General features: G+C 44.3%; 1 protein-coding gene and 1 long non-coding RNA gene across 2 annotated transcripts in view; both read left to right on the top strand.

Annotated features, from left to right (window-relative positions):
- Positions 1–17,240, top strand: part of LSAMP (limbic system associated membrane protein) — a 1,399,195-nt gene that overhangs the window by 789,733 nt on the left and 592,222 nt on the right. The window lies entirely within an intron of this gene.
- On the top strand, positions 3,260–7,523 carry LOC135175659 (uncharacterized). The gene is made up of 3 exons (XR_010302426.1): positions 3,260–3,348; positions 7,097–7,180; positions 7,350–7,523. It is a non-coding gene; the product is annotated as an uncharacterized LOC135175659 (long non-coding RNA).

The raw sequence follows: 17,240 nt of genomic DNA, 5'->3' as shown, positions 1-17,240 counted from the left end.
AGGAAAAGGAAAGGAAAAGCAGCTATTGCATTGCCAGAAAAGGCCATGCGATTTACAAGTAAATTATTTTTCTCTTCTTGGTTATTTAATGGTGCTTGGGACCATTTGCAGCCTTAGGGGTGGATTGGCTTCATGTGAAGGAAGCAACACTGAGTCTTAGAGGGCCCCTTTTGATTTCACACTGTTTTCATGCAAGGCCTTGTCCTTTGCTTTCAGCAGTGTTAACCCCTGGTTCCCAGCAACACAGTATGGATTAGATCCAGAACTCATGAACTTCTTCATCATTTGCTCTAAACTGACCAAATCTTAAAGTCCTATTTGCTTGGAACCAGCACCAATATGAAGATGAAATGAAGCAAAACAATGGCGTTTATAAATGCTGTTTCTTCCTATGGCATTTAGGGGGAAGCATGTACATTTCTCTCTGACTCTGTTCTGTTCACAAGATTATACCCAGCTCTTGTTCATCTTGAAAAACTGATGACAAGAAAAGCAGCAAAGCTATACACAGGTAATAAAGCACTTGCAGAGTGGGTGGTAAAAAAGAAAGGAAAGGGAAGTGTATGGCTCCCACAAGAAACAGAAGGGGGTTGTGTGAGTATTAACCCCTTCCCCTCCAAACATCTATATTTTCCCCTCCCCAGCTGTTCACACTTTGACAGAGAGGCTGTCTTCAAAGCACTTGATTGGGCAATCTCTTAGTTATCAAATTGGGGTCAGACTTGTTGTAGGGCTCCTCACCCATCCACAGTGCTCATCTGTGCTTCACATGGTAGAATAAAACTTATCTTTGAAGTGAAGGCTCTGAGTTTTTTGACCTGAATAGTCTTATTTTCAGACTATTCAGTCTCTGCTTAAACAATCTATTCTGACCACATATTATATTAACAGATTAAAGATTCAGCTCTGCATTGTCATAATTCTGTTGTTTCTGAAGTTTAGCAAGCATGCTGGAAGTACATCACAGATTATAACTGTCTATATATGGCTCGTTTTCCCATTAAAAAAAAAAAAAGAAATAAACAAAAGCAATTTTGGTGCAGTAGACCAAAACCAACCCAATAAAATCATTGCGTGAGGTAGCAGGGTTGGGGGTATAGATAGGCACCGAGTGTGTTCTGAATTAATTTATTAATGGTCTCTTTAATATTCTTACAAATCACATAGTTCCATAATGTTCCAGTGACATAATCCTTCAGACCACAACCTAGTGCCCACTGGTGTCATTGGTAACTGTCAGTTGATTAACTGTTTTTTTTCTTTAAAGAAAAGATTAAAACAATGCAGTGACTCTTCTCTCAACTGAATAAAAGTGAAATGTTCTTTAGCAGTGGAATTAAAGTCATGGTAGGTGCATATTTTTTTCTACTTCAGAGCATGTGTCCTGAGAGAGACTGAAAATTCCTCTTATTTTTTTCCCCTTCCATTCTGTACCCTCTAAGGATTTCTCTGTCCTTCCTACCATGCAAAGCTGCATTTCAGTAGATGGAGTGTGTGGAGTTTGCAAAACCTTCAGTGATTCCTTAGGAGCAACACTGGTCAGGCCACAGCTTGAGTCCTGTGTCCAGTTCTGGGCTCCTCAATTCAAGAGAGATGCTGAGATACTGGAACGTGATTAGATGTTGTGCTGAGGGATTTGGTTTAGTCAAGGAATTGTCAGTGTGAAACTAATGATTGGACTCCATGCTCCTGAAGGGCTTTTCCAATCTAAGAAATTCTGTGATTCTAGGTCCAGAGAGGGGCGATGAAGCTGGTGAGAGGCCTGGAGCACAGCCCTGTGAGGAGAGCCTGAGGGAGCTGGGAGTGTTTAGCCTGCAGAAGAGGAGGCTCAGGGGTGACCTCATTGCTGTTTACAACTACCTGAAGGGAGGCTGTAGTCAGGTGGGGTTGGTCTTTTCTGCCAGGCAACCAGCAAGAGAACAAGGGGACACAGTCTGAAGTTGTGCCAGGGGAGGTCTAGGCTGGATGTTAGGAGGAAGTTCTTCACAGAGAGAGTGATTGGCATTGGAATGGGCTGCCCAGGGAGGTGGTGGAGTCACCGTCCCTGGAGGTGTTCAAGAAAAGACTGGACGAGGCACTTAGTGCCATGGTTGGACAGGGCTGGGTGCTAGGTTGGACTGGATGATCTTGGAGGTCTTTTCCAACCTGGGTGATTCTATGATTCTAAGTACTAATACTGGCTCTAAATATTGACGCTAATAAGCTGTGTGCATATTTTTTCATATCGCAATCAGGGTGTGAAGATTTTGCTGTGAATTGTAAAATTAGCCAAAGCTGCCTGGCATGTCGCTGCTGCACTTTTTCTCTTCCACATGACATATTCTTAACTAAGTCAATCATTTACATGGGCTTTAAATTTAATTTAAATGTAATGAATTTAAATTGGGCTTTGCTGTATTTCAAGGTTGTTGGGTTACTTTTCTGTAAGTTAGCATTCAGCACCAGTGATTCAACTTCTGGATTTCAGTCTCAACTGCTCTCACCTACTCTCAAATCCCCTCCTCCTTTTTTTCCCCTCTTCACCACCCTCCCAAATCAAATCCAGCCTCATCACCTTTAACTGACTGGTGGCTCAGAAAGGGTGTGCAGGCAAGAAAAAAAAGGTGGCAACACAGCTGCAAGACATGCACCTTAGGAATGTGAGGTTCACAGATTGGAACCAGCTATAGGGAAAGCACTATAAAGAAAAATAAATTTAAGAGATACATTTTTGGGGAGGAACCACGTGATTCTCCCTGCACATTAGTGCCTATCTCAGTAATCATTCCCTTCCTCAAATGGGAACCCTCTTAATCCTCCACCCCATCGCACTCCTCCATCAAATCTCCAATAGTCCTGAAGTAAATCAAATCAAGAATTAACCTTTCAACCATGAAACTTTCCTTTGCTACAGTACGTGAGTCCCCCATTAATGTGCTGCAAAACCAGTAGGCAAAGAGTACACCACTAGTGGCACTGGACTTCTACATCATTCTACATCTGCCTTGTGCATCTTATAAAGATCCCCCTAAGTCCATTTCAGCAGCCTCCTGATCTTTTATTCCAGACATAGAATTGGGCAGATACTGGTCTATGGTGAGCTCAGCCTGGAAATGGTTCTGTAAAGCTCTGTCTTGTATCCCCACGTGTGATAGGCAGCTGCTATCTGTTGAAGGTAATCATGCCTCTTTGGGGATTGTTGATGTGGTGCTGCTGCAGCATCATTTAGGGAAACTTCATTATATTAAGTGAGAGGGAGTGTAAGTAGTGTTTGCTCAAAAGGGGAGTCAAGATGAACAATGTGGAGTGAGACTATTCTAGGCAGAAGGAGGCAAAATCTAGGGACTACAATTTGAAACAACTGAAGAGGTAAGTAAGAGATTAATTTTGCCTACCTTGTGGATTGTGTCTCACAAAGCCTGATCACAGCACTGTGCTTGAACAATCACAGAGTGGTAAGGGTTGGAAGGGACCTCTGGACATCATCTAGTCAACATCCCCACCCCCAGCTAAAACCTGTTTGCCTAAAGCAGGTTGCACAGGAACATGTCCAAATGGTTTTTGAAAGTCTCCAGAGAAGGATACTCCACAGTCTCTATGGGGAGTCTGCTCCAGTGCTCCATCACCCTCAAATTAAGATTTTCTTTACGTTTAAGTGAAACCTCCTGTGTTTGTGGAAGATGTAAGCAATATGCCTGGGATATTTTGCTTACATTTGTAAAGTCTTGTTATTTTCTTGGTCATTTCTGCCGCATCCAATGTTCTTAACCAAACTTGTTCCCATACCTGTTTCTCTTCCTGACAGTACCATTTAGCTTTAGCAGTAGCCGGCAGTAATATAAACATTCAGAGGATGTTAATAGATTAGAGCTGCCGATTGAACTGTGGCTGCTCTGGGTTGCATCTTTGTTCATTAGTCATACTGAACCAGACAAAAGATCTTTTGTATTCGGTTGCCTTGCTCCCAGAAAAGCCAAAATATTTTTATAATACCAAGGAGGGAAAATGAAGCCCAAAGGACCAAGATGTGTTCAAACCAGGGTCCACCACCCACTGAAAACATAAGCTGGAAAGTTCTCGTGCAATGAAGGAGAAGGACATTCCCTCTGCACTTCATAGTGCCCCTTCTGTGGATTCATTTTTCTCTGGTTCCTTTTCTCCCATTTCATATTCCATCACATTTTCTTTCTCCTAATTGGAGCTGGCATTAATTGATACCATTCTGCTTCCTTTCATCTCAATGTGATCTTCACCCTGAAATAAGGTCAGGGGACCTGTAGATATTGCTAAATTTCCTTTCATCTTCAAATAAGAACTGGGCTGCTACTGCCACGAGACTCAGCATTAACTCTACTACAGTGGCTGCAGGCTCACCATGGGTTAACAGAATGCCGGCTGCAAAGCACAGAAAAAATATAGCAGTTCAATAGTAATGAAGTAACAATGTACTAACATAGCAAAAAATGGAGTGAAAATTATAGCATAGCTGATTCATCACTGTGTTATTCTACTTAAACCAGGAGTGAATCAGAGCCAGCATCTTGGGAGAGGGTTGTTAAAGTCTTTATGAAGTTTACAGCCATTTACCAGTATACACTCAAATTCATTTTGTTTCATTATGGCCATGATAACCTTACATGTTTTGGCATAGTGATTGGTTTTTAGCTTTGTTTGGGGGCTGTATATCTATTTTTGGCTCTTGAAGGACAAATCTGTGGCTGAGGTGGGTTGGTTTGGGGTTTGTTTGGTTTTTTTTATGCTTCTGCTATACAAAAGTTGCTTTGGAGAAAGATTAGTACTAAGCATGAGTGTAAAACTGCAGCAGGTTGTAGCATCATGGGGTATGCATGGTAACTTTTTAAGGCAGTTTATCACTTCTACGCTCTTGTAAGTGCAATGAGCCTTTCTATTCAATGTTATTCTTGCCATATAATTAGACATACTTAGAGTCTTCTTGATCTAATATTTCTGAGAGTTAGGTAAATAATTTATAGGATACTCTTCACAAATGGCTACAATGTGAATTCAGCGCTAATCCGTTCCTCTGGAGGAGCATAAAATTATCAAGCTTATACAAGAGCAAGCTAATTAGGAAGTAATCATCATCAACAACAGCTGTTTTTATCTCACTGAAGGGCGGAGCTTCCCCTGCACAATCGTCCACTCATCCATTTTCTCTCTCCAGCTTTCCATGAGACAAGCATCTCCAGAGCTGCTCCTGTGCCATCATTCTTGCCAGGCACATTAACTTTACCATCTCTGATATCCAAACAGGTAGTTCACTTCAGCAGCATCTTATTGCCTTTTCCTAAAGGTCTGGGTACAACTCTGGGAAGTGTTGGAAGAGAAAGGACAGGTAGGATTGTCCAAAGTGTGTTTCCTTCCAACACCCCAAAAATCACAAATGCAGGTTTGTGTTGAGTACAGAGCTTTTTATCTTTACAGTATTTCAACTGGGATGAAAACTATGCTAAATGCACAGGCAAAACCCAAATTGTTTCTGTAGCAATACTGCTAAAAAGTAATGCCTAGATGTGTTGCAGTTAGTCTTCTCACTGACCTCACCTTTGCTCTTTTTAATCCTATCATGGCAATGCTTTATGTGTTGGTCAGGAGACAGTGTCTGTCAACTTGTGCCTCAAAAATGGATATAGTAGCTCCACAAACTGAAGCATTCATGGACTCAGCAGATACCCATTTTACTTGTTACTCCTGTTATGTCACTTAATGAAAAACCAAGTTAGGTGTTCTTTGTTGAAACCAGGATTACCTGCTTCTTCAGTGTTCCTGCTTTGGTGGCATTGAAATGCTTTCTGCTGACAGAGTCTTTGTGCTGTACAGATGAGATGGAGAAGTAGGAATCAACTATGAATGGTCTGTGGAGATAGAGAGAATGGACAAAGAAGTTTTCAAGACCTTTGAACTACAGCTCCCTCATGTTCCTCTAGTAAATGGAAGAGCCTTACCAAAGAGCAGTGAAACTGTGTGGTGACTCCCTCAGGTTTCCCTAGTAAATGCAAGAGCCTTACCAAAGAGCATGAAACTGTCTGGTGACAAGATGACACGTTGGCAATAAAGTTGAAGGCCTATGCTGCTGGAGACAGCTTTTGCCCTCAGGAAAGAATGATTGAAATGTTATAAGTAGGACAGGATATCTGTAAAAGTTACACTACTTTTCCATTTGTTTTCTACTTTGTTTGAAGATTTTATCAGAGCAGGCTTCAGCCGCCAAAGCTCTGATGCCAGAGAAGGTCAGACTCTCCCATGGAAGACTCCCCAGAGAGTTTTCTGTGGCCATCTGTATTTCTTGCTCCTCTCCTCTCCCTGGCACAAACCAAAAACAACTGCAGAGGGGAAGGGAGAAACCATCAGTTGAAATGCTTGGAGAGACCTTGTGGAAAGGTTGGCTTCTCCTTAGCAGATGATGTCTGTCACTCGTGCAGTTGGTCTTTCCCAGCAATACATGGCTGCCTAGCAAAGGAATGCTGCTGGAAGCAGACTGCTGTGAAGTGAGTAGGCTTCTGACAACATGAAGAAGTAGATCAATAAGCAATGATGCAGGCAGAATGCAGACGAGTGTTCCTGGCCTCCTCCTGCCTTTCACCTGCTCAGGAGGAAGTAGAAGCTCTGGCACAGAGGACTGTACCAGCTTCAGCTTCCCTCTGCAGCACCAGACAGAAGTCAGGTTTAGAGGAGAGAGAGGTGTTCTACTGTATTTAGCCTGATTTTCACACGGTGGCCTGCTGTCACCACATCCAGAGAGAGAGGAGATTCAGCTCTCCCACAGACCCATGAGACACAAAGGAGGAGATTTGGTTTAAGGAGAGGAAAAATGGGTGTCAGAAGAGGAATTCAGGGTTGGCAAAGCCTGTGACATCTTTATAGATGGAACCCCTGCCAGATGTTAATTGTTTTCTGTGTAGTTTTCAATTGATCTGTAATCTGACTGTAGATTCCAGGCTTTTATAATAAATTGTGTGCAAAGCTAACCACTTAAGGAGATAATAAAGACTCAAAGACAGAAAGAGCCATAAATTTGGACTTATCCAAGAGTAAGAGATGACTTAGGGCCTCCTTTCCAGTGTTTTTGTCTTTTCTGCTTCTTTTTGTTCTGTAGGTGAAGCATGAGGAAACCAGAGTCTCTGTACTCTGCAGACAGAGATGAGATGTGTCCAGCCATGCTGCAGACACATTCCTTTTGGTGGGTGAAGCCTCAGCATCCACTTAACCCAACAGATTAAAATTCCCATTTGCTCTGCTGGTGCAGTAACCTTTTCACTGATCATCTTCTCTTCCTTTCCTCATTTATGCATCTCCACACTCACTGGTGTGTCTGTCCTTCTACTTGTTTTGGCATCTCCCTGCAACAGATGTTGTCATCACTTGTCATCACAGAAGCCTGCTGGATGGTAATAACCTGCAGACACTGGCTTTAGTGTGGTCTCTCACAGTTAATTTCAGTGGTTTTAAGACTGTCTGTATACAAATATCTCCTTGAGCAGCTCCTGGAAAATAAGTGTCAAGTCCCCTGCGACAGAAATAAAGATGATTGGGTCACTTCAGGTCTTCTGCTGCTTCTGCCCCTCTGACCAGGGCATGGAGAATTGGTCCCACAAAAATACTAATGACAGTGTCTGATCGTGATTTGTGGTATATAGTGCTACTGCATGGAGTACACAGTGCATGCTGGCCTGGACAGAATGACTTTTCCCTTTGAAAATATTTTTTCTTACCAAAATGTTCTGAGAAAATCAGTAGCTCCTGTTCACATTCTTGTAGGAAAAACACATGATAGGAAGACTACATGTTGCTCCATCTGTTGGTTGAGTCCCCATCCCTGAAGGTATTCGAGATTCATGTAGATGTAGTAAGGGACGTGATTTAGTCAACGACTTGTCACAGAACCACGGAATGTTAGGGGCTGGAAGGGACTTCCAGAGATCATGGAGTCTGACCTTTCTGTCCCAGGATCACCTAGGGCAGGCTGCTGTTTTAGAGGGGTTTGAGTCTGCATTTGGGGTAAGACATGAGGCTGATTTTGAAAGGTTTTAAATAATAATATATACAAAGAAAATTTCCCCCAAACTTCTGTACAGCTAACCCACGCAAATTCTTTGTACATGGTTAGCGAAAATATTTTAGAGAATGTCTATTTACAGCAGGATTAAGCAATTTGGTAGGGGTTTTGGAAAGGTTCTGGTCAGAGAGTCTTGTGGCATAAAGTGCCCCAGGCGAAGTCAATGAAATTCCTTAGCTACTCAAATCGAGGGAGTTCAAATACTCACTAATTGGAAGTCTCAGTCTCTGTGGTCCCAAAATATGTGTAGCGAAAGCCATGTAGTTGATTCCCACGGAGCTAATAATTCAGATTTTGGGGTATGCTGTCTGAGAGGATTCCATGGACCCGATTGGGCTGATGCGGTGAGCTAGAGCGGTGGCGGCCGGCCAGGAACGCCCTGGATCGCCCACTGGATCGGTGCAGGGTACCGTGAGACAAAGAGTCATAGATAGCGGATAAAGGTAGTGGCCCCAGACACCAAAGAGGCTGGGAGAGGTGAGCGGAGGAGGTAGCAAGAGCACTTTGTTTACCTGAATCGCCCTATTTATCAGATGTGGGTCAAGACTGATGGTCCTTCGGCCACAGTATTGTCCAATAAGTGTCTGGCAGCTGGCCAAAACACGCCAAATAAGGAAGGGTCCATAGGCCTGGTACCCCCAAATATGGGAAGAGCACAGGTGGGCCACACGCTAAGCGCGTGGCTTATGCAACCTGTTTACATCCACCTTATATAACCAGGGCAGGCCAATCCCTATGGCGCCAGGGCTTATTGTGCTCCTTTTGTCCGCTTAATGTGTTTACCCCTGGTTTGGGCAGAAAAACACGTTTGGGTGGGAAAACATGTCCAGACAAGCACATATATATATATATATATATATATATATATATGAGCCTATTTGGGCCTATGTGGCCCTCCACCACAGCTGCACAACAGCTCATCCAGGTGGGTTTTGAAAGTCTCCAGAGAAGGAATGTCCACAGTCTCTCTGGTTGTCAGTGTTAGGCTAATAACTGTCCTCAATTATCTTAAAAGTCTTTTACAATCTAAGCAATGTTGTGATTTTGTGAGTACTGAAGGGTGTGTGTAGACCCACAGGACAACATAATTTCTGTACAGTTTACTTATGAGAATACTGAGCAGAAGTCACAATGGGGACACTGAGCTCAACTCCAGTGCTGAAGTCACCACTAGCACAAAAGCCCAAGCATCAGTTAGTGGGGACTAGTATTGTTCTGATGGCTTCAGCAAAGCTAAAGTGATTTGCATCACCTGATTACATGGCCCTTTCCCACTGGCTTTGAGAAGGCTGATAGTGCAACAATGAAATTTACAAAATGCTGAGAACAGCCATGGCTCTGTTGGACAGTCAAAAATACTCTGCAGGCGGCAGAAAGCCCCTACCATCCTGAAATGGTGCAAAGAAAGAGCAGCTGCTTTTTCTTGTCCTTACCATACAGGGTCAAATCCATGCTATGACCAGCTGAGAGTGGCTGGTTTCTGTTCATCCTTGCTTTTATGAGGGTACCTCTCTCCCCAGTGCTGAACCTGTTTCTGCTACTTCTTTCATTCCTGGACATCTCTATCAACCTAACAGATATGGTCTAGTTGATTGGACAAGGCTAGGCAATAGGTTGGACTGGATGATCTTGGAGGTCTCTTCCAACCTGCTTGATTCTATGATTTTATATGGTTCTGAGATTCTGTGGTTTGCTGATACAGGAGCCAATGTGTTTCAGTTCTGCTAGGAGTTCCTGCTTTGAAGCAGTGTCCAGGACTGGTGACCACCTTCAGCAGTTCTTTCTAAAGTTCTGGTTAGGCTTTGCTTTTGTGTAACCCCCATGTTTCAAGCTAATGCTCCTGTATGGCTGTGTGAGGCACTGTATCAGTGCACAGAACCACAGAATTAATCAGGTTGGAAAAGACCTCTAGGATCATTGAGTCCAACCTATCACCTAACCCTTCTAATTAACTAAACTATGGTGCTAAGTGCCTCATCCAGCCTCCTTTTAAACACCTCCAGGGATGGCGACTCCACCACCTGCCCGGCCAGCCCATTCCAATTGTCGATCACTCTTTCCATGAAGAATTTCTTCCTAATGTCCAGCCTATACCTGCCCTGGTGCAGTTTGAGGCTGTGTACTCTTGTTCTGTCACTGGCTGCCTGGAAGAACAGACCAGCCCCTTCTTGGCTACAACTTCCTTTCAAATAGTTGTAGACAGCAATAAGATCTCCCCTGAGCCTCCTCTTCTCCAGGCTGAACAACCCCAGCTTCTTCAGCCTCTCCTCATAGGCCTGTGCTCCAGCCCCCTCACCAGCCTTGTTGCCCTTCTCTGGACACATTCAAGCACCTCAACATCTTTCTTAGATTAAGTAGCCCAAAACTGGACACAGGACTGAAGGTGTGGCCTAACCAGTGCTGAGTACAGGAAGCATGTGCATGTCTGAGTTTGCCGCTGGACTTGTGTGTTGCCTTTCATTTCTGTCTGACAAAGTAGATGGCTTAATTTGCACATTTTTAGTAGTATACAAAAGAATTTCTTTCAGTGCTTTTGTGATTTGCACTTGTGCTAGCCGAGGTCATTGTGTGTTTGTCTGGCTGCTTGTAGTTGGTGATGCTCTGTTCTCCATCTGTGAATGTGCCCATGCACGGCGTGCAACTGCAGTTGCCAAAGCATGTTAGAAGTATATATGTGTGTTGCCTCAAATGTGATCTCACAGGGTGTTTGCAACAGGCCCTGGGGATTTTACTGTCTTGTACACTGCCATCTCAGTGCTCTCTGTGTTTGTTATGTGTGCATGGCTTTCCTGCCCTGTGACTGTAGCACTCTTTCAGAACAGAACGCCAGCCAACTGCTGGCTCGTAATGTGGTGTGGACTACCTGTCACATGGGATTAGCTTCTCTCACGTAGTTTACTATAACAAGCTCTCCTTTTGGGTGCATAGATTTGGAGCTGAATGAATGCAAAGAAGCATTGTGCAAGGTGACAGATGCTCTTTTTTCTGTCCACCTGGAGTCATGCCTATTACCCTGTGATGCTGAGTATGAAATCCTGAGTGAGATGGCCTTAAAAGAATTCTCCTTTCCATTGCATAAAAAGTCATAGCATTAGACTTCCCACAACACTGTCAGCTCCCCTGCTGAAGAGGCGAGTGAGAAAAGTGAGCAGCAAGAACTGTGTTTAATGTCTGCAGGCACTAGTGGAATTTGGTGTGGGGGAGTGCTCAGGGTTGCAAGAGCTGAGAGGCTCCAAAGCAAAGGGCATTGACAGAGCTGGTGGGGAGCCCCTGACGGGGAGAGCTGAGGGGGACAGAGGGCAGCAGAGAAGCACAGCTGTTGTGGAAAAGTGCCCTTTTAATTTATTCTGATCTTTTTTTGTGGAGCAGTAAGTCTTCCCATCCCATGAAACAAAGCAGAGAGACTGGGTAAGCTCTCCAAGTACCAATGTGTCTGGGGATAAACTCCCTCTATTTCACCTTCCCCCTTCCTTTGATGCTCTGCCACAACTGACCTGTGATCCAGGAAATGGGCCATCTTATGATCTAAGATAACCATTTGTGTAAAGGCTCACAACCTGACAACATTTAGAGATCTACTGGCTTTTCCCCTTTTGAACCACAGCACTGGTCCCCACTATTTGGCAATACCCTTGTTTCTCTTCTCATTATGTGACTTACAGAAGCAGAAGACAAGTAAGTAAGGATTGCTCAGAGGTAGACAGCAAGTTGCAGCTAAGGAGTCTGTCTTACCTCTGGTTTGTGTGGGTTTTTTTACCTCTTTCTCTAATGCTTTTTCTCCTTCAGAATACCTTGATCTTGTCAATATATTAAGCTACTTTAGAGCTCTGCATCTTCCAATAACAGTACCCATAAAGGGGGAGCCTTATCTACGTGGAGACTGTGGAGAGGGATGGGTCACTAACCCAAGTGAAAAGGGACAGTGTGTTAGTGTATTATTACTTACCTCTGCCTCTGGTGGAAGTATCTGAAAGCAAAATCATCTCTCAAGGACATTTCTCCTCCCACTTTGGAATCACTCAGTGAGCTGGAGAGGAGCTTGAAATATGTCCAGTTCAGCCAGACCCTGTGATGGGACTTTTATTTCTGCTAATGAGACAAGTCACCGTGAAGTATCTGTTTGAGGAGTTTCAGCAATGAGTCCCCTTCCCTGCAGTAGAGATGCCTCTTACTCTCTGATCAGCTCCCCTCCCAGAGAAACTGCACAGCCCATGCTGTCATTGGGCAACTTGCTCTTCCCCAGAATCTGCTCTACACCCTGCTTTAATTAAACAGCCTAATCTTTAAGTGACCCTACACCGTGACGGCTACTAAAGGACCTGCAGTGTCTGGACAAGCATAATTACTCACTTCAGATATACTGTGCTCTGCCATCCAAAGCACAATGCCTTCATGCTACTTATTCACAGGTTCCAGTACCTTTTCTCCTGTGGTGCCAGATCCAACCTCCTGCAAGTAAGACTTGCCCCAGGCTCTCCTGCCTGGCTGTCAATTCTGGCACTTTCTGCCTGCAGTCCTTTATGCCACACCGATGACTGCTTCTGCCTTCTGCATGCAGCAGCACCGAATTCTCCAGCAACCCCTATTACAAAGAGGGATGTGGACGTGCTGAAGCGTGTCCAGAGAAGGGCCATGAGGATGCTCAGAGGGCTGGAGCACCTCTGCTAGGAGAACAGATTGAGGGGGTTGGGGCTGTTGAGTCTGGAAAAGAGGAGGCTCCCAGGTGATCTTATTGTGGCCTTCCAGTATCTGAAGGGGGCCTACAGGAAAGCTGGGGAAGGACTTTTTAGACTCTCAGGGAATGATAGGACTAGAAGGAATGGGGCAAAGCTGTAGGTGGGGAGATTCAGCCTGGCCATGAGGAGGAAGTTGTTCAGCATGAGACTGATGAGAGGCTGGAGCGAGTTGTCCAGGGAGGTGTTTGAGGTCCCATCCCTGGGCATGTTTAAGGCCAGGCTGGCTGAGGCTGTGGGCAGCCTGCTCTAGGGTAGGGTGTCCCTGGGCATGGCAGGGGGGTTGGAACTAGATGATCCTTGTGGTCCCTTCCAACTCTGACTGTTTCTGTGATTCTATGAACTGCTGGGAGTGTGCCTGTAGCAACGCTAGTGCATTATGCACTGTAGCTCAAGGGCATTTCAAGGACTCACTCAAAGCTGAGAGGAAGAGAAGGGCCTTACAGGTGGGAGGAGAAGGAGCTCCCATCCTACCCTTGCTGGAGATCTTTGTTGATTCCTTCCGCTTCCCCTTCATACAAACTGGAACGTGCAGGGAAGGGGAAGCAGCTGTTCTGGGTCTCTTTAATCAGGAGAGTTGGGAAGGCATAAATAAATAAATAAACCTGCCCTCTCAATACTCTAAACTGAATCTCTGTGAAGGGAGAATTAAAGGAGGAGAACGAGAAAAATCCTGCCACTTACCCCGTGCAGCAAGAACCTCCCGGCGCAGCCAGGCTGCTGGGGGGTGGGTTCGCACATGTACCGGCCCTATTTACTCTCCCACGCTTCTCAGGAGTCTTTTCCTTGCACAGAGCTGAAGCAGGTTTTTTTTAACCAAGAAAAAGAGTTTGCTTCTCCCGAGTGCTCTATAGATGGCACCGATGTGTCTCTTTCCGAAAAAAGGGCTTGAAAAAAGCAAGTAGAGTACCATTGCCATCTGCTGACCGAAGAGGACGTTGCCTTTTGGTGAAGGTTTTCGGGTTTGTTTTGGGTTTTTTCCTTTTTTTTTTTTTCCTCCTCTTTTTTTCTTTTTTCCTCTTTTTTTTTTTTCTCCGCCCCCCCCCCCTTTTTTTTTTCCTTCTTTTTTATTTTTTCTATTTTTCTCCTTCTCTTCTTTTCCCCCTTCTTTTCCCCCTTTTTCCCCCCTCTTTTCCCCTTTCTTTACCCCCTTCCTTTCCCCCTCTTTTCCCCTTATTTCCCCCTCTTTTCCCCTTATTTTCCCCCTTCTTTTCCCCCTTCTTTTCCCCCTTCTTTTCCCCCTTCTTTTCCCCCTTCTTTTCCCCCTTCTTTTCCCCCTTCTTTTCCCCCTTCTTTTCCCCCTTCTTTTCCCCCTTCTTTTCCCCCTTCTTTTCCCCCTTCTTTTCCCCCTTCTTTTCCCCCTTCTTTTCCCCCTTCTTTTCCCCCTTCTTTTCCCCCTTCTTTTCCCCCTTCTTTTCCCCCTTCTTTTCCCCCTTCTTTTCCCCCTTCTTTTCCCCCTTCTTTTCCCCCTTCTTGCCCCTCTTCTTTTCTCCTTTTGTTTTTCCTTTTTTTCTTTATTTTTTTCCTCCTTTTTTCTCTTTTTATTTTATCCCTTTCTTTTTTCCTCCTTTTTTTCTCTTTTTTCTTTTTCTTTTTCCCATTTCCTTTTTTATTTTTTCTCCTCATTTTTCCTTTTTTCCCTCCTTTTTTCTTTTTTTTGCCTTTTTTTTCTTTTTTCCCCCCTTTTTAAATTCTTCTCCCTTTTTTTTTATTTTCCCCCTTTTCTTTTTTCTTTTTTCTTTTTTTTTCTTTTCTTTTTTCTCCTTTTTTTCCTTTTTTTTCTTTATTTTCTTTTTTTTTCCCTAGCTTGAAATCAGATGAAACGATGTAGTCAGTTCCAAATGGAGTGTGCAATTGGTGGGGTGTGAATAGTATGGATAGAGGCTCAGGAGTGACCTTGGCCATTGGAATGGGCTGACCAGGGAGGTGGTGGGGTCACTGTCTCTGAAAGTGTTTCAAGAGAGACTGGATGTGGTACTGAGTTCTATGGTTTAGTTGATTAGATAATGTTTGGACTTGATCCTGAAGGTCTTTTCCAACCTGGCTGATAGATTCTGTGATAAAATCATAGAATCACATCTCCAGAGATCATGAAGTCTGACTGCTTGCCAAGGCAGGATCACCTAGGGCAGGTCACACAGGAATGCATCCAGACAGGTCTTGAAAACCTCTAGAGAAGACTCCACTGCCTCTCTGGGCAACCTGTTCCAGTGCCCTGGCACTCCTACAGGAAAGAAGTTTTTTCCTTATGTTGAGATACAAGTTCCTGCATTCCAGTTTGTGACCATTGCCCCTCATCCTACCACCAGGCATCACTGAAAAGAGACTGGCCTCATCTTCTTGACACCCAACATTCAGATATATGTGATCCCTTCTCAGTCTTCTCTTTTTCAGACTAAACTTCCCCAGGTCTCTCAACCTTTCCTCCAAACATTCCAATGCCTTAATCATCCTTGTAGGTCTCCATTGAACACTCTCTATGTCTCTCTTGAATTGAGGAGCTCAGAACTGGACACAATACTGCTGATATTATCTCACCGTGGCAGAGTAGCTGGCCACACTCTTCTTAATGCATCCCAGGATGCTATTTTCCATCTTGGTCACGGGGGCACGTAGCCATTCCATGGATAGCTTCTTGTCCACTAAGGTCCTTCTCCATGGTGCTGCTGTCCAACACACAGAAGTCTCACTGCCTTGGATTTTCAAGCAAGAGTAGGGATGCAGCCCTGTCCTGGCATCGGCATAGTTGTTCCTTCAAAATGTCCTTCTCAGAGATGTCATAGACATCGCTGTGTCCTGGTGAGACAGAAAGTGTAGTGCAATAGTGCTTTGGGCAAATGAACTTTGCAACATCACATAAAGTATCGCAGAAGGGACTGTGCTCCTCTCTGCAAAGAAGAGCTGGGGTTCTGTGCACTGTCAAATTCCCTCTGAAACTCTCTCACACACCTCTGAATTTAAAGAGCTGAGCAAGCCTCATCCACCAGACTCCTTGTGCATTCACAAAGCTGGATTGAATGTTTTCTGTACCCAGAGACAGAGTTACTTGTCTTTGCTCTTGCAGAAAAGCAGTGCTGCTCTGCTGTCTCTACAGTGTTCCCAGAAGAGTGGTGACCATTCCTCACTGCACCAACTGCAGAAGGTGAGGAAGGATCTGCCTCTAAGGGAACTGAAGTTGTTTAATCTGTAGAAAAGGAGACTGTGGATAGAGCGTCTCACTCTCTACAAATACCTGAAAGGAGATTGTAGTGAGGTGGGAGTCTGTCTCTTCTCCCTAATAACAAGAGATTTCAAGAGAAGAAATGGCCTTACTTTGTACCAGGCAAGGGTTAGATTGGGTATTAGAAGACAGATCTTCACTGAAAGAGTTATCTGAGACTATGGGTTGGACTTGATGATCTGTGAGGTCTCTTCCAACCTTGATAATACTGTGAGACTGAAACAGGCTCCTCATGGAAGTGGTTGAACCCCCATCCCTGAAGGATTTTGAAAGACACAAAGATGTGGGTACTAAGGGATATGGTTAGCACTAGACTTGGTAGTTAGAGAACTGTTGAACTCAGTGGTCTTAAAGATCCAGCTATGATTTTATGGTTTGCTATTCTAATCCCAGAAAAAATGAGATACAATTGATGTCCTTTCTCATAATCTCCTGTCAGTCTTAGTCTTTATCTTTGAAGAGGAAACAGGTAAGGGGAGCACCCAGCATGTCACTGCAACTCGCAACAGTCAGGAGTGTGTAACTCTGAGCCCTTCTTTTTAAAGAGAATTGTTGCTCAAATAGATCCACATGTTAGTCAATCAAAGCTGAGAGCTCCAGAATCTCTATCCCCTCTCTTAAAAGATCTTTGCATTGACCATGGGTGATTATGGCAGAGGTAGGATTTGATCCTAGATGGAAAATATGGGGATATGTTTGGACTAGTTGTTTAGAGATTAAAAATGGTCATGGTGAAGAAGGAGGGGTGAAATGATCACAGGATCACAGAATGTTTGGGTTTGGAAGGGATCCAAAGAGGTAATAGAGTTCCACCCCCTTGCCAGAGCAAGACTACAATCTATCCCAAGTCACAGAGAAACTCATCCAGGTGGGCCTTGAAAGTCTCTAGAGAAAGAGACTCCACAACCTCTCTGGGAACCCATTCCAGTGCTCTGTGACCCTTACAGTAAAGAAGTTCCCCCTTGTGTTGAGTTGGAACCTCCTGTGCTGCAGCTTACATCCATTGCTCCTTGTCTTATCACAGGGAGTAAGTGAGAAGAGCCTGTTCCTGCCCTCCTGACCCCCAGCCCTCAGATACTTATAAACATTTATTAAATCCCCTCTCAGTCTTCTCTTCTCCAGACTAAAAAGTCCGAAGTCTCTCAACCTCTCCTCATAAGGCAGTGCTCCAGTCCCCTAATGATCCTCGTAACCCTCCATTGGACTCCCTCAGCAGGTCCCTGTAAGGATT

Source organism: Pogoniulus pusillus, chromosome 5, assembly GCF_015220805.1.
Source record: "Pogoniulus pusillus isolate bPogPus1 chromosome 5, bPogPus1.pri, whole genome shotgun sequence".
Lineage (NCBI taxonomy): Eukaryota > Metazoa > Chordata > Aves > Piciformes > Lybiidae > Pogoniulus > Pogoniulus pusillus.
The sequence above is the reverse complement of the archived record's forward strand: the minus strand, read 5'-3'. Positions and strand labels throughout refer to the sequence as shown.